Below are 24,103 nucleotides of genomic sequence, written 5' to 3'. Positions count from 1 at the left end.
ATGCTTGATGACTTACTGATCAAAAAAATGTCTATTAGACTAGAATTCTTTATATTTTGAGATGGGTTACACTGTCCTATGAAGTTTCTGGAAAGTTCTGGAAAAAATATCAGCTTCTTGCAGTGTGATGGGGATTGTATTCAATGATATATTCAATGGGGGAAACCATGGTTTTCTTTGGGGGCTCTCTATACTGCTATTGAGGGAATGATATAATACGAAGTAGTGTCTTCACTGATACTAATGCTAAAGCTTTCCTGTCACTATGGGGATGTCACATATGCCTGATGCCACCAGAAACACGAATGTATCACATGTCTCAAGCAAAAGGCAGAACGTTTGAGCTCGGTAAACACAGTCACATTCATTCACTAGCAGGGATTTGTAAACTGTTTTTCTACACATGGAAATAGCAGCGTGAGGGCAAAATACTGTAAAGTCTTATAGCCAGACACCATCACAGATTGAGCGCATGAAATTTCACTCTCAGTGTCAGGGAGGTTTCTTTGACTTTTCCATATTGTCAAAATATATGAAAGAAATTTCCTGCAGAATTAACAGAGGATGCGATTATTTGCTTTCAGTGGTAATGCACCTTGGCATAGTGGGGGAGGATAAGCATTGCTAGAGCAAGTGATCATAGTTCACAAATCAGAGGATCAACCTAATTGCCACCCTCTGCTTCAGAAACACTTAACCTTCTCTGTATTTCCACATCTGTGAATGAAGTCAATGCCGGTGTTAAGACACAGAGAGCCTACAAATGCATTTCTGGCTAACATTAATTGAAGGGAAAATATTTGAGAAGAGTCTTCTTTATCTTTGATGTGAAAAAGTAAGATGCAGCAAAGTCTTAGAGATGAACAGAATAGCAAAATATAGGATGTTTAATCTGTTTTATATGTTCCACCAAATATTTGCGAAACTTGATACTTCTGAGTCCTATGGCTGCATAATGATGTAATATTTAATTTAAAAAGATTTCCCTTGTGAAGCATATTGTGTTGATTGTAAAACCTGTATGTTTCCTTATAACGTACCTGTAGTTCACCTTTTCACTGTCTTGACTACAGGGAACATGGTAAGATATTCTGTAGGTGAGATGTGATGCAGCACTTGTTAACTTCTTTCTCTTTTCTCAGTTGCCATTGCGTTTTTGCATTTGAGTTCACATTTATAGTTAGACTAGGCAATACACTCATCTCCATGGTTATTAGTTATTCTCTTTACATCACAATTTCACTCTTCTGCACATGTGTCTCACAATAAGATTTGTTTTTATGCAGCTGTGAAAGGAAGCTACACACAATTGAGGAGCTTCTATCTCATGCCAGGTTCAGTGCACTATTATCTCATTTTATCCACATGTAATCATCAATAAAGATGCTTATACTCACTTTTTTTTCTCCAATAAGGAAACTGACATCTAGAGAGATCAAGTGATTTTCTGGTGTTCATATGTTAGCATGGCAGAGCCAGAAGTTAGACATGAAGGTATCTTTACTATTTTGTGACCTTTGCAAAAGCACTGAAAGCCAATAGGATTTTTCTTTTTCTCTCTTGGAAATAACAAGATGCAGTGGAAAGTGTATGTGATGCCCAGTCAGGCCAGTCTGGGTGTCTTTTATACTCCTGATATGCCCTTAATGGGTTTTAGGAAGTTACCTAAACTCTCTTGGGCCTCAGTTTCCCCTGAGAAAAATGGGGTTGATCAAAGCTCCCTGCTTTGGTGTCTCGGATTAGAAATACCATGTGCTAAGAAAATGTGGCACATATACACCATGGCATACTAGGCAGCCATAAAAAAGGATGAGTTCTTGTCCCTTGCAGGGACATGGATTAAGCTGGAAACCATCATTCTCAGCAAATTAACACAGGAACAGAAAACCAAGCACCGCATGTTCTCACTCATAAGTGGAAGTTTAACAATGAGGACACATGGACACGGGGAGGGGAATATCACACACTGGGGCTTGTCGAGGGGTGGGGGGCTAGGGGAGGGATAGGATTAGGAAAAATACTTAGTGTAGATGACAGGTTGATGGGTGCAGCAAACCACCATGGCACGTGTATACCTATGTAAGAAACCTGCATGTTCTGCACGTGTATCCCAGGACTGAAAGTATTGAAAAAAATACCATGTGCTTCCAGGATGGGCGGGATCAAAGGGAGCCCACACTTGTTTCCACCTTTTTCTCCACCCAGTCTCCTTTTCTTCAGGCCATGAGACATCTGTGAGGTTATTGATGGATGCTGCTGGTGGAGGAGCAGCTCAGTGAGCCTGAGGGAGGGAGGTTTTTTGTTTTTGTTTTTTTTTTTTTTTTTTTGGTTTGTCGGCATCACCCTGTAAAAGAAAAGAACAACCAAAGAAGCAAAGGCAGTTATGCCTTTCAAGCTTAGATGCAGGAATTGGAAGAAGAGTTTGTGGGAGATAAATCAAAGAAAATTGACTAGAATAGATACAAATGAAATTTGAGTTTAACAAGTGCCGGAGTGGTGAGGCAGGATTTGGGATCCTCTTGCTGAAACACAATTACTGCACCTCAAGGGAGCTGGTTTGTTGGCAAACTCTCAAGGCACAGGTGCACTTATCTCATTCTACTGGGACTGCAGCTCACAGCCCCTCCCAGAGGCAGAACTCTAGGTAGTCAGTGAATGCTGCCTTCTTCTTCCTACACATGCTCACATCCTTTATCAAAAAGAATAGGTACTGTGTATTAGACTCTGCCCATAAATCAGGTGTAAGGTATATCAGGCATTTGATTCCATTCAACATCTTAATCTTGACGACAGCCCTAAGAAGAAAACACAATCATTTATATGTTACGGATGAGATAACTTGGTAAGAGAGGTTCAACAACTTCCCTGGGGTCACACAGCTATTTGGGGGAGAGTTGGTGTGTCCAATACCACGTTGTCTATGCTGGCTGTGCAATAGCACATTGTCTAGGGGTGGCATCCTGGGAGCGTTAGGATTTGCCTGCTTCATCAGAGGAGATAAATCTTCAGGGCTGTATTGCTTGTTAGCGATAGTCTCCTGAAATACGCTTTGGCTGTCCTGTGAATGCCAGTGATTCAAAGATCCTTGCCAAAGGATCATCATAAATCCTGCTTAGACAGAGAAATCCCTAATGGAAGAAGGGTTCTTTGCAGTGTCCCACAGCCTTGAGCATTAGTGTGGAGAAGAGGACAATTTGCAACAATGCTTGAGTGAGAGTCAAGAGGCCTATTTACATGGTCAGGGACACAGATGGTCCCGTAAGTAGGATTTGATGAAGAGAGGCCCCCTCATCCCACATGGAGACAGGGAAACAGGCTTTAGGACAGTGTTGTCTGAAAGGCCACTGCCACATGCAGAGTCCTCTAATCCTCTGCCTGAGTGGCTCTGTTTCTTTCAGAGACAAGAAAGCTTGTCTGACATTCTGTCCCCCAGCATGGTGACAATTAAAGGCACGACTGAGAGCCATTCCTTTCAGGCCTACTTTCCCCCCATTTTTCTCTATCCAAGTCTAGCTGACAGACCAGGCTGGCAGTGCACACCCCCAAGTGGTGGACTGATGAGCAGACTATCAGCCATGCAAGCCTTTCTTTCCATGAATTCAACCTGCTTATGTTTGCCAGGGTGTACTATGTGTAGGACACAGTGCCATGTTCTAGAGAGTGTAAGATTTGAAAGAGGAGGAGGAACTAGTGTGTGTGTGTGTGTGTGTGCATGTGTGTGCCTGTGTGTTTGGTAATTTCCAAGCATATACACTTTAATAGAGAATATTAACCATTTCTTCCACCTAAGGATGTAAGATGATTTAATATTTCTTTTACAATATTTGCATTGTTCTGTATACTAATTAGGAACAAGTTAAAGAGGAAAATACTATTTTGAATGTGGGTCTTTATCACTACTCAAACTCTTTCTTTTTCTTTCAGTTAAGTTGTTTTTATTTATTATTCTTCTCTCTCCCCTCCTTTTCTCTATCTCTGTCTGTCTGTTTGTCTCTCTCTGTGCACACACACATATTCTGGGGGAAGATATGGGCTTGGAAATAGGGAAAATTACACACAAGGGTACATCCATAGGAACTTGTCATAAATGTTCCAATTCTTGGGTGCTTTCTTGGGACTTTGGAAAAAGCAATGACATTGTTCACATATTGTGTGTGTGTGTGTATATATATGAATTATCTTACAGCAACAATCCTATAAGGCAGGCACTACTAGGATCACATTCTATGTAGGGAAACTAAGGTTCAGAGAAGTTAAGCCACTTGACAGGGGGGTTGCACAGCTACCAAATGATGGAGGCTGGTTGTGAACCCTGAGTTTTTAAATCCAAAACTCTGAACTCTTGCTATTTCCTGCAGTTTTACTGAAGAGCAGTGACAGAGAGTTAATTCGGGTATATCGAGCTGGCACTGTTTTATTACTCCAAGCAGCAATGTGTCCCCTTTGGAGTCTGGGTGTTTTGCACAGCTCTGTTCTCTGTGGCATTCCTAGCCCTGCTTCTGTAGCCATTCAAAAGAATAAGGGAATGAAAGTTAAATGAACTCCCCAAAGGGCAGTCACCAGGAGTCAACAGGTATTTGCTTTATTCTATTTGTTTGATTTAGAACAAAACAAAACAACAAATGTTCCCCGCCTCTGGGGCCAAGGACTTAGCCACAGCTTTAACAACAGCCATGAATAATGAAAGAGTTTCCAAGTTATCCTAAAACAACCATGACATCAAAAAAGACAACCAAATGAAACTCAGGTGTTTGCTTCCCCTCCCCATTCTCCAAGCATCTCCTTTCTCCAAGGCCTTGCTTCTCCTGGTGCTGTCTGTGGACCAATGGTGGCCTCACCATCACCTGGGCACTTGTTAGGCAGGACCTGGACCTCCTCCCTTTTCCCAGACCTCCTGGAGCAGAGTCTGCATTTTAATAAGGTCCCCAAGTGACTTGTACATTACAGTGACAGAAGCACACTCTGAAGAAAGAGGAGGACTTACCTCCCACCCAGAGCTAGGTCTAGTTTGGGATGAGTGAGTCACTGGCCCAGGGCCCAAAATTTAAGAGGGTACCCAAAAAAGCAGTAATCAACAAAAGCAATATATTAAAAAGGAAGGCCAAGTATGGCGGCTCATGCCTATAACATCCCAGCACTTCGAGAGGCCAAGGCAGGTGGATCACTTGAGGCCAGGAGTTTGAAACCAGCCTGGCCAACATGGTGAAACCCCATCTCTACTAAAATTATAAAAAGTTAGCTGGATGTGTTGGCTCATACCTGTAATCCCAGCTACTCGGGAGGCTGAGGCATGAGAATCACAGGCGGAGGCGAAGGTTGTAGTGAACCAAGATCATGCCATTTTACTCCAGCCTGGGTGGAAGAGGGAGACTCTGTCTCAAGTAAAAAAATAAACTAATTAATTAATTAAATAAAAATGGAACTAGACAATTGCAGTCTTCTCCCTTCTGGATTTTTGGGGGAGAGGGCAGGGAAAGCTGATGGGGTCTAGGTTTCTTGTTTTCTCTAAATATTCTGAATTTTCAGCAAGTGAAATTACATTGAGTTGTTTCCATTTTGGTCCACATACTTATATATTATTGGATTTTCAATAACTGTGGTTAGACATAAAAAAATGTAGCATTGTAACCTAAGCATTTATTCTGCAAAGTCAGTTCAAATGGCCAACATAGATCACACTAATGATGATGATAATGATCAAGGTAGGTAGCCTTTATTAAGAGCTTGCTCTGTGCTAAGTGCATTGCGTGAATTAACTTATTTAATTTTTATAGGAAACCCCATATGGGAGGCATGCTCTAATCTCCATTTTAGCAGTGAGGTGATGGAGGTATGCAGAGGTTGGGTAGTTGGTTTGAGGTTATCCAGCTAGTGACTAGAACAGGTTGCATCAGGCAACTAGCCCAGAGCCCACTCTCTTTACTACTTTACAATATACAATACAATAGTGTAAAATAAATTTAAATTGTATTTAAAGTTCTAAAGCAATTTTATGCATCCTTTTCTTCAATATACAAGTATTTCACTGCCAAGTGTGTTTCCATTCTGAAAAATCTACCCCTTTAGGTTTTTAAGTTAAAAATGCTCCCTGAAACAATAGGAGTAATAGATATATGATGTCACTTACTTTTAAAAAATGTCCATAAAATTTTGGCTGCCAATTTGAAAAAAAAATTTGGACAAGAAAATGCTGTTAGTTCAAGGGAAGACAAATAGTTCGAGGTCCTCCATTTTGGATTGGGACCCTGCCGTGGGCTGGGGGTACCATGAGCCTTGTGGGCACGATGTGATCCTGCCTCTGCCGGACTTGGCTTCTTCTCTGCCTGTTTTGTAGCAACCACTGCCCTTGCCTTTCTTGCTTGTGTCTGTGTGGGTCTCATTAGCAGTGGGTGTGTGTCTTACCACAGTGGCTCATTCACAGGGCTGCTGGCAGTGCCAGGGATCAGAAGCCGCCTCTCCGTCTGTCCAGAACAAAGCTGGGCTGAGCCCTCTCACGGTCCTGTGGCCCTTGGTCTCCCCACATGAGGTGTCCTGAGATTGAAGAAAGAAGGTGCCTCCTGGTGATGGCATTGCCAAGGCTGGAATCTGCCTCTCAAGGAAGTCCCTCGGCGGCCAGCTGCTGCACCGTGACCTTCGTGATGGTGGAGTGAGTAGGCACTGGAACCAATAAGCCTGGCCTCTCCATCTGCCAGCCTGAATGCAGGTGCCAGTTACTACTGCCCAGCACTGACGAGGGACAGGAACGGTGGCGCATAGATCCCGGCAAAGGGGATTGGCTTTTGTGGACACAAGCTTGAGGTTGGCAGTGCCATTTTATTTATGTCCTGTCCCTGCTGTAACAGCTGCTGCCTCTGTATGCCTTCGCTCTTTCTGTACTTTCGGCTCGGGTCACGATCTTCCTTTGATTCGGGGTTTGTTTTTATTCCAGCCTGGTTGCTGCTGCCAGAGCCACGGCTCAACGGCTTGGCCTGGACTGTTGATCTGCATGTCAGGAGTTTCCAAAAGTTTGTTCCGGTCTATCTTTGAGAGAAATAGCATGGACTGGATCCCATCGCCAGATTGTGGTGTCTGGGGACACGCGCTTGGGGCACTATTTCCATCTTCTGTCTTTGTCTGGTCTCCTCCTCATTAAATCTTCCTGGGTCTGTGGAGCTGACTACCAATTGGTGCCTGACCTAGTTACAGAGAACCACTACGTAACCCCTTACTCATCATCATAAATGGATCATAACCGTTTGTTCACTGTGATTCAAAGTGGACTCTGCTATTTTAGAGTCATTTCTCCCTTTTTGGAGTTTGCGCATGGGGGTGTATGTGCATATATTTATGCATGCATGTGTGTATGCACGTGTTTGTGTGTGTGCGTGTGTGTTGTGCAGCTGCCTAAATTAAGCTGACATTTTCCGTTGCTATGTGGGGACTCTGCTTTTGGAAAACACTTCTGTGGCATTGTATGGAATCGTTAACGGGCTTGCTGGTTTCCCTGCCTTGACCTCCTTTCATTTTCCACTGGGACCACTTTCTCTCTAGCATAGGTTCTCACATTTTCTGCTCATGGTGTCAGCTCTGTGGCCACTCTTCTGCCAAAGGGCACCAGGGAGTTCCTCAAAGGACCTTTTGAACTGTTTGTTCAATGAATGAAGAGTTCAGTCCGACAGTGATGAGGACAGCACATACCTCTGATTGGTCCCTGCCTCAGAATTGCTGGGCATGACTCATGCATTTGGCTCTTGCCTCTGCTGATCTCACAAGCCATGTAGGAGGTTGGTTTTTTTCGAGTCTCCCAGAGTCTGTGACCTTTTCATCACTATTTTGCCTTGCATTTTGAAAAATACTCTCCCTGAACAAATTGTGTTTATAAAGTAACAACCAATTCCTTTTCCTATTTTTAGTTATTCATTTGTACCTATTTTCCAATCAGAGTTTCTAATCAGTATGAGTTAATCAGAGTTAACATTTATTTATTTACTGAGCACCTTCTGTGTGTCTGACCTACACCAGGTGCTGGCACTAGGAAAGTGAACAAGATTCAGTCTTAGCAGGGGTTTCCAATGCATAATAATATTTCTGTTAATTCACATTAATTTGGGTAAAATTTATTGCTCACCCATGGCATGTGTGGGGTGGTGCCAAGTGCCTTATGTATACCCCTTCTTTAATCTTCAGGGCAATGCTGTGAGTTTGCCATTAGAGATACCACTTTACAGATGTGGAGACTGAAACTTGTACAGTTGAGTCGAGTCATTCACTCAAAGTCACACATTCAATTACAGGGTAGAGAGGCAGGATTTGAACCCTGGATTGTCAGACTCCAAAACTTCCCCCATGGAGATTATAGTCACCAGCTCCCTGCATTCCTTCCTTCACTCTCCTACTGGATAGGTGTTTGCTTTTGTGGACATGAGGAGTGTCCTATGTTCTCTCCATGTTCCGTGGCTTTTGGTTTAGTGTGAGGTGTCTGAATATCCTGGGGACAAATGAATTTGTTGCCCCATAAAATAACGGAGCTTCTAGCTTTCTAAGATATTAAACTTACTTACCTCTTGATTGTTTAGATGGGGAAAGGGAGGCTCTGAGTGCAAAGGAATTTGCCACAATCGTACAGTGGCAGGGTCTGGACTTAAACTCAGCAACTTTGATCTACAGGCTGATGGGGTTATTGACTAATTTACTCTGAGTCAGATGGCAAATCCCAAGAGTTCTCCTGGGAAATTCTATCCAGGTTTGAGGTCAGAGCAGCCAAAATTAGATACAATGCAAGCTCATGAGGGGCAAAGTTCTAATCTTGTTCATCACTGTGTCCCTGGTCCCCAGCACAGTCCTATGGTGCAGTTGGGGGTCAACTGATGTGTGTTGGAGGAATAAACTGGGTGAAATGAAAGGGGCTTCCAGGGAGAACCTTCTAAGGTTCGTGCTATGGGATTGGTAGTTGCTTACTTTTCTTCCCGGGTTCTCTTAACCCAAGAAAGTATTTTAGACTCAAATTGATGGTATCAATATTTAATTTGACACTTCGATGATTTAGTCATTTGGTATTGTAAAACTATTTTTCTGTTTCTATTTTGGAATAAATTGGCTTGTTCTTTGGGCATCTCTGGGCAGAGTAGTTTTTTCTGGCTGTACAAAAAAGAGGATGCTCAGGTATCGGTATTTGTACCCAAGCTCACTTTAGATGTGGCCAGCTGAGGTGTCTATGTTGCAAAAGACGTACTCCATGTGTCATGAAGTGACTACAAGATTAAAAAGTGTTTCCAGAACAGACAATACCTTAACCATTATATTAGAAATAAAGAAGAAGAGAGGAAAGAATTCACCCAGAATTCATTCACTCTGACTCACGAATTGTCCTTATTTTCTTCCTCCTACTATTCAAATTAGTCAGAAATATTTTTACATTATTGTAATTGGAGTCAAGATTTGACGTCATAATGAACCATGTGGAAATAGTCCCAAGTATTTTCCCATGTTTCTTTATAAGTCACAGCATTGTGACTTTGGGGAAAGCCTGCTATTCCATGCACAGCATGTACTGTGTTTTACTTAAACATTCTCCTATTACAACAAGGCAATTGTAACTTTATGGGAATGTAAAAGAGTGTTTGTTGTTGGCAATATGGGTGAAACTTAATGAGATTATGCAAAGAATTGCAATACCGACAAGGTCCTTTACTTCAAGTGAGTTATTCTGTTTGGAGTCAGCCTAATGCTCTATTTTCCTAATGAAATAAGAATACTTAAAACATGCATAGGGAAACATCAAATTAGTCGATATTAGAATTCTTTTTGTTCTTTTTCTATTTTTTATAATTTAAATAATTAAGATGACATTGAAAGCAAGCATCTTTCTTAATTGCTCAGAGCATTTTTCTTATTTCTGAAAATGGGTGGCATTTAACTGAGAGACAAAACAAGAACATCAATAAGAAATTAAAGCGAATGGCTTAGAAGTGCTAACCTGGTCTTTAATGTTTCTTCGGGAAAAACCAGTAGAAAAGCACAAAACTGTTCAAGTAAATCCATCTGCTAACTTTCAGGTCAAACCTGTTAGGATTAGTTCTTTAATGAGGTTACAGGGTTTTGGGCGCTGAGTGTGCAGAAATGATCTGGTAATGAGCTGGCTTCGAAGAGAAGCTTGAGAGAGCTTTCATTAACTCTGTTGGCATCATAATTTGGCAAGGTCACGGGAGAGAGTCTTCTTTAGGCCACTAAAAATAGACAGTCTCATAGATCCAATCATGTCGTCATCTCTCTCCCTCTCTTTTTTTTTTTTTTCTGTAGGCATATCTTATTTTGGGAGCTCCCTTCATTCTTCTCACCCACCTGCCTCCTCTGGAACCCCGTGATTGATTGTTTAAGACACTGCCTCCTTGTGTGCTGAAGAAGAGAGGAAAGACAGGGCATTTCAGGTCCCTCACTCACCTGATTACTTTATCTTGCAGTTTCCCTTCCTCCCTCCTTCCCTCTTTCCCTTCCTCTTTCCCTTCTTCTCTCATTTCCTTCCTTTCTTCCTTTCCTTTTTCTCTCTTCCTTTGTCCGTCCCTCTCTCTCTGCCCCCTCCCTCCCTCCTTTCATCCCTCCCTCCCTCCTTTCTTTCTTCTCTCTCTCCTTCTCTCCCTGCCCCCTCCCTCCCTCCCTCCCTGCTTTCCCTCTTCTCTCTCTCCCTCCCTTCTTCCCTCCCTCCCTTCCTTGGTTCTTTCCTCCCTCCCTTCCTTCCTCCCTCCCTCCCTTCTTTCATTTCTCCCTCCCTCCTTCCCTTCCTTTCTTCCTTCCTTCCTCTCTCCCTCCCTTCCTCCCTTCCTTTCTCCCTCCCTCTCTCCAATACATCCTCCCTCTCTGTTCCTTTTTCCCTCCCTTCATCCTTCCTTCTTTCCTTCCTCTCTCCCTCCCTCCCTTCCCTCCCTTCCTTTCTTCCTCCCTCCCTTCCTCCCTTTCTTCCCTTCTTCTTCTCTTCTCCCTTCTTCCCTCTCTCCTTCTCTTTCTCTGTCTCACCTTTACATAGGTCCCAATTCTATGTGTCAGTGTGGATAGAAATACTTGATATACAATTATTTAAAAAGTAAAAACAATGAATGAATGAGCTCCATTTCAAAGTAAAAAGAATGAATGAATGAGCAACAAAGAAGACAAAACAATAAATGAATGAGCACAATTTCAAAGTAAAAACAATGAATGAATGAATGAATGAGCAACAAAGAAGAGAAAATTCTTGAGAGAATGGTGGGGCTAGAAAGACTTCTGCTTCCCTTGAAAGCATACTTCGCTACTATTTTAATACCTCTTTCTTTCACACTTTTGTACCCCCACTGCCAAATATGTGCTCTACTTACATTGTGTATGTGTTCTATCTATGCCTCGTCATCTGTCTGTGGTTGTATGCATCTGCCCATATCTAAACATATACATCTGTTCAGAATGAGGTTCTGTAAAAATTCAAAGGATTCATTTAACTCCTGGATTCGTCGTTTTCTGTTTTTTCTCCTGTTGACTCTTTGTATTTCATGCAGGTTTTGGTAAAGAAAATTCTTACCCTAACCTCTAAAACATAGAATGGATAAAGTAGAGCTTCTGTGGATTAAATAGAAGAAAGGAGAAAGTTGTAGGAATCTGCAGAAACCTCCCTCCAGCTCTCCCCACCACACCACAGCCCCTGCAACAGCCTTTGGGATAGCCCAGGAATACCACTGTTTGCCAAGAATAGTTAGTAAAATCACTAGATTAGATCACTGCTGAGTTTTCATTTGGCTCTTACATCCTGTGATTTGTGATGTCTCTCAAACTTTAAGTCCAGGTCTCTGTGTTTATGGTTTGCAGCAAATGCAGATGATTCCGAAGTAGGTACTATAGGAGCTATAAACACGATGCAGATGACAGAGTTTCTGCTTTTCATAACCTCACAGGGACTGGAGGAGCAGGCAGACAGTTGGGAAAATGGTTTCTTAAAACAACAAAATGTTCAAACACATAAGAACAGAATGACTGATAAAGGTGGTTGGAAGTCATTGTTGTTGCCTCTCATTTCATCAGATAGTTACTGAGCATCAGCTATGTGCTGGCCACATGTGTATTGGTTTAAAGAGGTCCTAAGAAGATAGGATCCCCTCTCTGTTTTATTAACGTTTTAAAATTTTCTTTGTGTAAGTTATCCCTGTCTAATTCTTCGCTGCTAATTTTTCTGTTTACTTTTTAACTCTACCAGAGGCTGAACCCTCTGTAAAAAGAGCAATCTTACCTGTTTGGTATCCAGGGATTTGACTGATGCCTGACACATAATAGATGCTCAAGAAACATCTGCTCACAGAATTATACTGTGTCATTATCTCCACCAATCACAGTGGTTGGCGGAGATGATGTCACAGTGTAAGCTTTGTGTGTGTGTGTAGTTGGGAAGGTGGACTGTCAGGAGGTGATATTTGGCCAAGACCTTAAAAGACAAGGATAAGTTTGTGAAAAAGGAAGAGGAAGAGATATTCAGTTCAGAGGCAAAAGTAGGAATGAAGGAGGCAGAATGAAACAATATGGTAAGTTGAGGCAAAGCAATGGGTTCCTAGAAGGAGCTTCCCCAGGTGAAGCTGAAGACCAATGAGGCTCACTAATGAAGGGCTTTCCCTGAGGGCAGAATGGAGTGATGCTTAAGAGAGGATGCTCTGGAGTCAGACTGCATGGATATGAATCCCTACAAGCAAGGCAGGTGGCATCAATAACTCACCCTCTCCATCTTAGATTTCTCCACTTTCAAATAGGGGTTATATATGCAACACTCCACTTTAGCACAGTATCTGGAACATAGCAGGCTTGGCTATTGTTGAAAGTAGAGGAGACCAATCCAAGGAGACCTTGAGGGCTTTGCAACTGGGAGTGGCATGAGCAGGCTCCTGGTTTAGGGTGTGCCTGTAGCAGCCGTGTGAAAGATGGGCTTGCTCTCAGGTCCTCCTGGCAGAAAGATGCTGTTGAGTATCTTCCTCTATCTCCTTCCTTCACCTCTGTGGGCCAGTGATGCTGTTCTAAATGGCCCAATAATTATCTTTCCACTATGTTTAAGAATGTTGCTTAGTGTCTTGCACAGGGTTGTCTCTGTGGGAACCAATGGGATAAATGGTATGCTGGCATCAGTACCTAGAATGGCTGCAATCCAGCTGAGCACCAGTTTTATCTTCATGGGTCCTGTGGTCCTGTACCAGGTCATGTGTCCCCATCCCTTTGTGAGGCAGCCCTTGCAACTAATATGACTTTGTAGTCCAAGCTTTGCATATGACCTTCATTCAAATTATTTCATGCTGTTCTTTCTCCTTTTCACATTTTTAGTATTCAAAATAGTCTTATATGTGTTTGTACTGTATGCACCTTTGTAGGCGGCCTGAAATTCCCTTTGGAATAAAACAGGATATTGGTAAAATGCGCGGCATGCGTCACAAGGAGGGGCATGAGGTGGAGAGTGGGCCGGGTGAGTCTTCAACCTAGTTTCTTTGTGAAGACCTACTTTCCTGTAGGGCTTTAGACTCTGCTCCCTCCTCCACCACCATGTCGGAACTGGCATTTGTCTCCCCCTGTAATTCCTTCTCTGTCCTTGGAAGAGAACTGTGATGATTTTTTGCAGTCCCCTCGCATAGCTGACCTGACCCGTGATATTAATGAAAATGTGGTGCAGAGACCCTGGGATGCTGGAGGCAGGGTCTGGGGCGGATTAGATGCTGTAGGCACCATTCCTCACCTGTATCCCCCTTGGGCCTCTGTCTCCCTGTCCATAAAATAATTGTGGTGCCATGGATCCGTGTTCCTCACCTCTCAGTCATTCAGGTTTTGTCTTCCCTAATATCTGGATACGATTCACATTGTTATTTACGTAATATTTTCTTTTCACTCCTTCTACTTTCTGCTATTTAAAAAAATATTTTTGAAGAAAATTATATTGCTCTAATTTCTGGCAAGCCAGTATCTCTTGTCATAAATATGAGGCAGTCAAAAAACAGATACAATTAAAAGGAAACAACATAATTGAATCCTGTCTCAGCCTGAGACTGCCTTGTCTTTGTTAAAAAAAAGGTTTGTTCAGGAATCACTGCAAACAGAGACTTTCTCTTTGCTGACATCAGGACTGAGAAAGAATTGAAAAGGTATGTCTCTATTTCCCCCATTTATTGTCACTGAAGGCCAGTAATCTGGCAATTGGTGGGGCCCCTGTTGTATTGCCTTAATTTCTTTATGTTGAGTCTTTGTAACAGAACCCTGATGGTATTGACTTATATTTAGTGAACAGTAAATTTGTGTCAGAAACAATAGCGTGATTTGCACACATTATCACCTCTGTGCTCGCCACAGGAATGTGAGGTGTTATGATGTTCATTTTACAGGTAAGGAAACAGAGTCCTAAGCCACAGAACTGAAGAGTCATAGAGGCTCAAACAGGAGTCAGCTTGCAGCTGCATCTTATGCCAAAGTCTTTCTAATTCCACAACTTGGCCCCTTGGCTTGCTGGGGGACATGCCCCTTTGGTTTGGCTCCTAGATAAGGTCCTCTGGGCCTTCTCTGAGGACCATCTTGACTCTGAAACCTGGCTGTGCCTACACATCACCCTGAGTGCCAAAGGTGACCCCTCCCTGGCCCCCAAGGTCTTCTGCACATGCAGTGTCCTCTTGAAGATGGCCACATCATGGTATTGGATTTGGCCCATGAAATTCCCAACTCATGTTGAACACTAGAGAAGTATCAGCTCTTAGCTGTGTGTTTCCCAAAGCATGGTTGGAACACTGATAAAGGGAGGTGGGATGCTTTTAGCCAGGGGAACTGATTATTCCAATTACAAAGTTCTGTCATTTCAAAGTAGGAAACAATCTTACTGCCCATCAAATCTACCCTGGTACCCAATGCCAAACTTCATTTGCTTACTGGATAAGGAAAGTGACTGAAATGTTTACAAATATGAATGATCAAGTTATGAATAATATACACATGTACGTGTGTGTGTGTACTGACACACATATAGATACTATTATATATCTTTATATCTCTGTATATAGAACATTTGCAGATATCAAAGCCAAGGAGGCATTTTAAAAGCCTGTTTAGAAAGACAGCCTCCTTGCTTCTTGGCCTTTTGGCTAAGATCAAGTGTAGGTATCCAGCCTCATTTTCTTGACGGAAGCCATATGATAGAGAATATGAATATTGTAGAAGAAGACCTCCTGAAACCTCTGATCCACTGATTTGCAGACAAACAGGGCCATTTTTCTGTCATTTCCACACTCATGATCCAAGCACGGTCTGGTAAGATGACCCAGCTCCACACAGCTGTTGACAGTGCTATTTTGTTCGTTTGTTTGTTTTTTCTCTTTATTTTCAGTTCTTAACAATGGAGTTAGTAAAAGTAACCATCCAAAGAGTATTTAAAGAATGAAAAGAAAAAAACATCCTTGAGAATGTGTGTTTTGTGTGTGTGTGTGTGTGTGCAGTCACATTTACATCTAAAGCACACACACGTGACTTACAAATAAACCGAGGTAGAATAGCCTACATAAAGCTTCCTATGAAAATATTAGGTTCTCGATATTGACAAATGATTTTTCGCATTCTTCAAGAATGTCAAAATTTGTGCATAGCAGTGAAGAATGTTCTTCCACCAATAAAGTGCAGCAAATGCAAAACTGAAACATTTTAATGGCCTGATTCCCCCGCCGACCCTGAGTGAATCCAGTGTATTTAATGAGGTGTGATGAGGATGTAGAGCACCCGCTAGACTCTCTCCCTGGCTCACGTCAGCCCCTCTGTGGCCAAATTCAAATTTGTGCCTGAAGAAAATCAGTCTCCACTCACTGCAGCCCTTCAGAAGCACTTGTAAATAGGTGAGACCACTATGTCTAGGGCTCAGATTTTTATTTACTAAGTCATTGGTTCGAAAGCTCTTTTGAAGCATTTAGTTTGTGCCTTTGTCTACCTGATTATAAAGTGGACAAGGAAACATATATGCTTCTTATCCCTGTGGAGTTTGTAGACCAGCAGAGTTTGTACAGCTTGTATCTTCAGAGTAAGTGCCTAGGAAAAGGCAAGTAACAAAATGGCATTTTTTTCTTAACCTAATTTTATATTGCAAAAGGATAGTCGCACTTAATTTTGAGAAACCTTATTTTGTTTCTTTCTGAGTATAATGGCCCCAGAGGGAACTCTCTCCTATTATATCATAAATCAGTTGTATTGCTATGGACTATGCAGTTTACTTTTCTTACTATGAGAAGATAGCGGGAGGCTGTGACTATTTCTGGCATACAACAAACGCTGCAGTGTGTGTGTCTCTGTGTGTATGTGTGTGTGTGTGTTTGCAGTACTTCTCTGACTTTGTGAACATGGAGATTTGCATACTCCAGAAACTTGCAAATAAGCGGATTTCTTGGTTGTCTGGAAGTTGCCCAAATTTGATAAAATGTTAAGAGACTGTCTCAGGCCTTGTGTCTTGTTAAAGGTCTTTATTGTTCTTCATTACATGCATGGGTTCTCCTTCGTAGTTGGTTTCTGCTTTTTCTGGATAGTTAGGTAGCCGGGTAAAGTGATGCAGTCCTTAGTCATGTTTCTTTTAAATCATTGGACTACTTTCCTAATTTAGTGCCCTATTTTATAGCCAAAGAATGGAGTAGAGTACAGCTGTTTGGTTAATTGCTATAGATGCAAACTGCCTGCGTCCGAGTCTTGGCTTCACTGGTGAGTGGCTTTGTGATTGAGGGCAACTTTACTCAGTCTTTTTGTGCTCCAATTTCCTAGTTGTGAAATGAAGAAAAACCACAGAACCTGACTTATAAGATTGTCATAAGATGAAATTGTGTGTTGTAGGAAGGTACTTAGCCCAGGACCTGGTCCATTGGAAATTCTCAATAAATTTTAGCCGTCATCATTTCCTGTTTGGATTAAGTTGTGTCTGCAGAACATTTAGCTCCTGGGGGATAGAGAAATGCTGAGAGTTAGCATCATGTGTACATGATGGCATTCATGCCTTAAATCCCCAAAGATGATTAAATGCTTCATTTGGCATGTGAAGTATTTAGAAAATATTGACCACACTTTTTCAAACTTAATACTTGCACAAACACAGGCATTTAATGCCAGTCAGGAAATACCTGTTGGTTTCCCAGTCTTTTATTGTTAATAGCCAATTACTTGCAAAATGATAACCTACTTTACTGATTTTAAATATTTAAATATTATAGAAAACAAACCAAATAATGCCACATTGCATTTATCAAAGCTGAATAATTTGCACCAAATGAGTACATTATTACAGTCCTTGAAAACAAATTACAAATTATACCTGTCATTTGACATCAAGTAGATAAAAGTCAATAGGTATTTTCAATCTTTTAAATAAAAAATTATATAATTTTGTGGTCATTCTTTGTCTGACTACTACCGTTCATTTATTTCTCCAATAGTCTAGCCCTGTGGAGGGTTAGCAGTGTACTGACCTGGGCCAAACAAAAATGAGAATAATATGTGATTTCTGTCCTCAAATAGCTCACAGCTTCCTTGATGGAAAGTTGGGAGGACCAAATAGCCATAAATAACAAAGATCTCTAATTGTGGGAGAAATAAAAAAGTACTATGTTACACTAAGGGAATCCTGAGGCCCTCTGAGTTTATGCTAGGTACTGAGGAGAATTTCCATCAAAGTCACACTAACAGTAAATGGAAGAAGAGGTCGGATGCAGAGAAGCACAGAGGTGCACAGCCTCCCAGGCTCAGGAACAGCAGTACTTACCGAAGCAGGAGATAAGGTGGGCAGGTGAGGCTGGGGACAGACAGGAGTCAGATGCATAAGCTGTGTTAATAAATGTGGAATGTGGGCATCTCCTGACCTGACAGGAAACCATTTAGAATTTTAATATTGTCAGGTATTTTTTTTAATGTAAAAATCGCCATTCTTCTAGTTGATGGCTTCTATTGAGAAGGGGATTTCTGTTTGATCATGTGAATTATATTCAAATGTTTAGATATTTATACATGACAAGGAGACAAATAAGTAAAATAAAATCAGCTACGGAAGAAGAGGTTAAAGTTATTCTGGAGCATATGTGATTGTGTGCATCTGGTTGCTTTGTTCACCCTAGTAGTTCTTTAGAAAACTTTACATACTGACCATATGGACATCCTTAAAACTTTCTTGCAGCATGCTTAATCTTATTTTCGTCTGCTTCTCACCTCCGCCCTAAAAAAAGGTGTAAAAAGTAAAATTGCTAGCATTTTAGGCAAAAATAAAATATACTCTCCTGGAGAAAGTCTTTTCATTTTCCTTCTATTCTAGCTGTTCTCAAGTTGTTAATAATATAGTCTCTCTCTCTCTCTCTCTCTCTCTATACATATATATATATATATATATATGCATGCAAATTTTATAGTGGGTGTGCTTAGATATTTCCCCTTATTCTAACTTTTATTCTTTTTATTCAGTAGCAAAATCACCATCGCTGAGTGGGAGGGGAAGAGTCTTTGGAACAAGGGAAATCTAGATTGGAATTCCCACTCTGCCACTAATTAGCTTGGTTATCTTGGGCAAGTTGTTTAACTTCTCTAGGTTCTAATTTCTTCCTCTTTCAGGAGGCAGAAATAAAATTTCTAGTGTTGTGGGGAAGAGTAATTTTTACAAAACACATGTAGAAGCACCAACGCAATAATACCGATGGCGTGTAGTAGATGGCACGTAAAACCGGAGCTTCCAGTACCGCAGTTGTTAATATGTTAAAAGGAGAAAGTGAAGCTACATAATTTGGGCAAGAAATACAGATAAAATGTAGTGAGTAGTAGGAGGTTTGCTCATATGCTAGATGACTGTTTGTTTATTCATTTCCCAAAGATATGACAAAGGCTGTGAATATTTATTTAGTTCTGCTCCCAATAGCCCTTCTAATAGGGAATTATTTGGGTACAACGAAAGACATTTGTAAATGCGGCTGATAAGACCGGCATTGGACAAGGCGTGTTTTGTTGGACACAAGAATTCTATTGTCCCTGGCTTCAGTTGTCAAGTGCCCGGGGAACCCAGAATTTATGGTGGCAGCACAATGGGCCTTTCAGGGCTCAGGGAAAGAGCTGTGAGATCCTGCTCCCCGGCTTTTCAAGGCCTCTAGTCTTTTTATCAGGCCTGGACAATGCCGGATTCAGCGGCTGCCTAAGCCTCCTGACCGTCCATTGGCCGTCAGGTATTGTGCAGTAATTACCATGGTGACAATGGACTCTCTCTACACCCGTCCATCGGCGCTTTGGAAAATGGTGAAGGTTGTCACTTTGCATTAGGTGCCTCTAAAAGCATGGCTTACTTAGAAAAACTACTAAATAGAAATGAAGATAATCATAGTAAGAGTTTGATTTAAAAGTCCACTGTGTCAAATCCATTTGGAGCTCAGAAACTCTTTGTGGATGTTTTCTTCTAATTACAGATAGACGTTGGGCATCATCCTCTGTACAGGCAGTAAGGAGCCAGCCTTGAAGATTTTGCAGGAAGGGATGAGCAGAGGGTAGCTGGTATCCCTTAATCACACAGTGGGAGTAGAGGTCTAATCTGAGTCCAGGAACTTTGAGGGATCTCTAAATTTCTTTGAGACTCAGATTCCTCGTCTGAAAAAAAAAATTTGCAAAATGCTTATAGATTAATATTAATTACATGTGATAAAATTGTATGTTAATATTTATGCACATATCAATATTGGTTCTGTATAAATACTTAACACATCTATTAAAGGGTTTTTGACTAGCAAATATACAATAAAAGGTAAAATGTTTAATCTTGCACAATCATAGAAGCACAATATATCTTTTCATAATCACAACTATTGATTTTTGAGTGTATAAGTGAAGTGTTCCATGTATTATGATTGTCCTCCACAATCATTCTCCAAAATAATTGTTATTATCCCCATTTTATAGTGAGGAAACTGAGACTTAGAAAGTTCTTGCTTGCCCCAACTCAAACTAGCTTGGAGGAGAAAAAACTTGATTTTAAGTCTTGTTCTCTCACATGCAATAGCTTCCTGTTTCTCCCAATTTTTTTACGAAAAGAATCATGATCTACAATCCTATCTTACGAAATATGCTTTACCATATGGTTTTGGAACTTTGCAATAACAGGAAAGAAAAACACCCAATGGAGATTATTAACTGAGTTTAATCATCCATTCAACAATGTCAGAAACATGTGATGCCCAAAAAAGGAAGAAGCCCCCATCTGCAGACCCCCAGGGATGACTGCGTATGTGTGACCCCTTCTCCTGCCTGCACAGAGCAACATCAACGAAGCAAATTGGTATTTCTAGACCACCAGAAAAGTGGATGGCCGTTGCTCAACTTCTTCACCAAAGAAAAGTTTTAAAAATCTGTTATTTCACTTGTTTATACAACAGTAACATGAAAACATTTAATTATAGTTTGCTTTAATTAACTATGTTCCAAAATATCCGAAATATCCCATTGTGTTGGCTTTTTGTTTGTTTGTTTTGTGTTGTTTTGTTTTTGAGACAGGGTCTCACTTTGTCATCCAGGCTGGAGTATGTGGCGCTATTTTGGCTCACTGCAGCCTTGACCCCCCAGGCTCAAACGATCCTCAAGTCTCAGCTCCTCAGTAGCTGAGACTACAGGCACCTGCCACCACGCCCAGCTAATTTTTTTTTGTGTTTCACCATATTGCCCAGGCTGGTCTTGAACTCCTGAGCTCATGTGATCCTCCTGCCTCAGCCTCCCAAACTGCTGGGATTACAGGCATGAGCCACTGCAGCTGGCCTTCCCATTGTGTTTTTACCAAAAAGTAGAAATTATCTGTAGTCGCACACCATGGAAATAGGCATGATTTGCCTGGGGAGTGGACCTCCCGGTGGGTTCTCAAACCTAGGGAAAAAGGAGTGGGTTTATTGATCCAGCCAAGTTATGCTACTTCCTTGCTCTATGCACTTGGGCATATGCCATTCAGCCTCAGTTTCTCCATCTGTAAAATGGAGTAACTCCATCTCCTCGGGCTATGCCGCTCCCTTCATTGACAACTCTTTCCATTTTAATGGAGAGCCTAAGAGAGGGAAAGTGGCAAAAGGAAGGATATGGCTCTGCACGTATTAAGCCTTCCACACAATCAGAGCTTAGCAAAAGGGAGCTGCCACAGTCACAGCTGCATCCTCCACTGACTGACTTCCTTGATTTTGGTATGCTTACTGAGTATGTCCTTCATTCCACTTTATACACTCTGGCTTCACGGTGTTCTTTTTCCTGATTTCTAGTCTCTCTGAAATAGTATATAGCATGTACTGTCTGAGCCCCTAAGAGGCTTAGTGCTGTGGGCAGCCAAGCACAATGATGGAAGGGCTGATAGACGACGATGGCGCTGTACTTGAAGACAGCCCATGATGGTGTGCAGAGCTGGGAAGATTGCAGAGAGAAGTCCTGAGAGTAGGTAGGAAGTGGGTGCAGCAAGGCTGGAGTGTAGTTTCCTGGCTGAGAGGGGAACACATGATTCCAAGTCTGGGGGAGTCATGAGCTGTGGGGAAGATGAAGGAAAATGAACATTCCAGCCATGGAGGCCAGTGCAGAGAATGCAGAAACAGATGACCCGCTATAGCCCGCACAGCCATCTTAGCTCCATCAACTACACTAAAAGCATAAAGAACAACTTGGATTTTGTATGTTCATTTTTTTTTTCTGAGAAACATGATATAATTGTATACTAGTTTTTTTCACAGAATCCACAGTCCCTCTTTCTCAAATGTTTGCAGTGATTAGAATTCATAGACAATTCACCATCTATTTTTGCTTTTCTTCCAAAGCTTTTTTGATTGACTGCACAGGCTTTTGGTGAAAGGATTTCTTTTTTTTTTTTTTAATTATTATTATACTTTAGGCTCTATGGTACATGTGTGCAACGTGCAGGTAAGTTACATATGTATACATGGTGAAAGGATTTCTATAGGAAACATTTTGCAGGGAGGTAAAGAATGCAAGACAAAGTGGGGAGTTCAATCAGTGTTTTACAGATTTGAGAAGTCAACCTTTTTAAACACGCTGGCCCCAGTAACAGCTGCATTATTAACAGAAGACTAGAGAAGGAAAACAGAAGGTACTTGGGCTATGAAGTCAGCACTGCTGGATTCCAACATACCCTGGGCATTATTGGCTGTACACTTTCAGCAAGAGTCTTACCTTTTTGTGTTGTAGGGTGAGATGGCGTTCATAATACCCAGGATGGTTACATGTGCTTAAGGATAATTCATTGGTGAGATACACGGCAAATATCTTTTCCACCCCTGTTTATAACATTCCAGTTATCTATTGCTGAGTTACATGATGTCCTAACATTTAGTGGCATATAACAACAACTTATTACTATCTCTTACAGTTTTGTGGATTGATTGAATTCATTTAGGTATTCTTACTTGTTCTTTCCTGCCATGTAGTCAGATGGCTGGAGTTAATATTTGTATGGATTAGGTGTCTAAGATGACATCTTTAGTCACCTGTCTGGCACCTCAGCTTGGAAGGCTGAAAGAGCTGGAAATGGATTGGCACCTCTCTCTCCAGCCATACAGCTTCTCCACCTGGCTATCTGGAGCTTTGTTACAGCACAGTAATATCGAGTATTTGAACTTTTGACATGGCAGCCAACTTCTCCTAGAGCAAGCGTTCAAAAAGCACAAGATAAGCTACAGGGTTTCTGTATTAGTCTGCTTATACTGCTATAACAAAATATCACAGATTGGGTGGTTTAAACCACAGATCTTAATTTCTCAAAGTCCTGGAGACCAGTAGGTTTGGTTCCTGGTGAGGATCTTCTTCATGGCTTGCAGACAACAGTCCTCTCACTGTGTCTTCACATGGCAGAAACAAAGAGAGAGCTCTGCTTTCTTTTCCTTTTCTTGGAAGAACAATCCCTCATGACATCATCTAAACCTAATTACCTCCCATAGGCCCCACCTCTGAATACTATCACATTGTGGGTTAGTGCTTTAACATGTGAATTTTGGGGAACAAAACCATTCAGCCCATAACATCCTACTGCTGATCCTGCAAAATTCATGTCCTTCTTGCATGCAAAACACATTCATTCTATACCAGCAGCCTCCAAAATCTTAACTTGTTTCAGCATAAATTCTGAGGTCTAAAGTCCAAATTCTCATCTAAATAAGTATGGGTGAGACGCAGGATACTATTCATTCTGAGACACAATCAGTATGGATGAGATTCAAAGTGCTGTTCATCCTGGGGCAACATTTGTCTGCAGCTGTAAACCTATGAAATAAGATAAATTATGTGCTTCCAAAATACAGTGGTGGAACAGGTGTAGGATAGGCATTCCCTTTCTAAAAGGGAGAAATTGGAAAAAAGAAAGTAGTGATGTGTTCCAAGCAAGTTTACATAAAAAGGCAAATACAGCTGAATCTTAAGGCTCAAGAGTAATTTTCTTTGGTTCAATGCTTTGCCTTTTGGACCGACCAGGGTGGAGGTCCCTCTCCCATGGTTCTCATAGTGTCACTTCTGCTGTTTCATTGTTATGCAGAGCCAGCTCATAGTCCCATAGAAGGAGACTGCACAAGGGCATGCCTATCAGAGGGTCTGGGTTATTGTGGGGCAATTTTGGAGACTGGCCACAGCATGTAACATGGTTGACAAGTGGGGTCCTTCCTCATTCGTTATGCATTGTGTGAACTGCTGCATGTAGCATTTCCTCCATGACTCCCTGTATCTCCAGCAATAACTCCAGTATTACTCTGTCCTGACATTTGGATAAATAGCACACAAGAGGACAGCTTTATTGTTCATCTTGCTACAGTCACCAAAACCAGGCTCTATGAACAAATTTTAGTAGATCTAAGGTTCATCCACATTCCTTCACTAAAAAGGGCTTTTGTTTGCTTGTTTGTTGTTTTGGAGAAGGCTTTGTGTATGATGTTAGATGGAAGCAATATCAGACAAGGAAAGAGATTTGGAAAGAAATGAAGTCAAGTCAAAGAAATAAGCTGTTTAAGCCCCTAATGCAGGCTGAGTTGATCCTAGAAGGTAGAAGCCTAGAGATGAAGGACATTCAAGAACTCCTTTATGCTGTTGTGTTATGGAAGCTATGCCAGCTGGCAGCTTTCTTGGTTCAGTGCCTCAG

At 41.5% G+C, this 24,103-nt stretch overlaps 1 protein-coding gene across 13 annotated transcripts in view; it reads left to right on the top strand.

Annotated features, from left to right (window-relative positions):
- CDH11 (cadherin 11) overlaps window positions 1-24,103 on the top strand; it is a 171,988-nt gene that overhangs the window by 42,995 nt on the left and 104,890 nt on the right. For 7 of the 13 annotated variants that reach the window (XM_063655240.1, XM_063655235.1, XM_063655237.1 and 4 more), the window contains one exon: window positions 6,422-6,798. The exons of 4 other annotated variants lie outside the window; for them this stretch is intronic. The gene's annotated coding sequence lies outside the window, so the exon portion shown is untranslated. Of the gene's footprint in view, window positions 1-6,421; window positions 6,799-20,079; window positions 22,226-24,103 lie in introns of those variants that run through there. 2 more of the 13 variants (XM_063655239.1, XM_063655234.1) reach the window with 2 other exon arrangements.

The sequence above is a fragment of the Pongo pygmaeus genome, chromosome 18 (genome assembly GCF_028885625.2).
Source record: "Pongo pygmaeus isolate AG05252 chromosome 18, NHGRI_mPonPyg2-v2.0_pri, whole genome shotgun sequence".
NCBI lineage: Eukaryota > Metazoa > Chordata > Mammalia > Primates > Hominidae > Pongo > Pongo pygmaeus.
The sequence above is the reverse complement of the archived record's forward strand: the minus strand, read 5'-3'. Positions and strand labels throughout refer to the sequence as shown.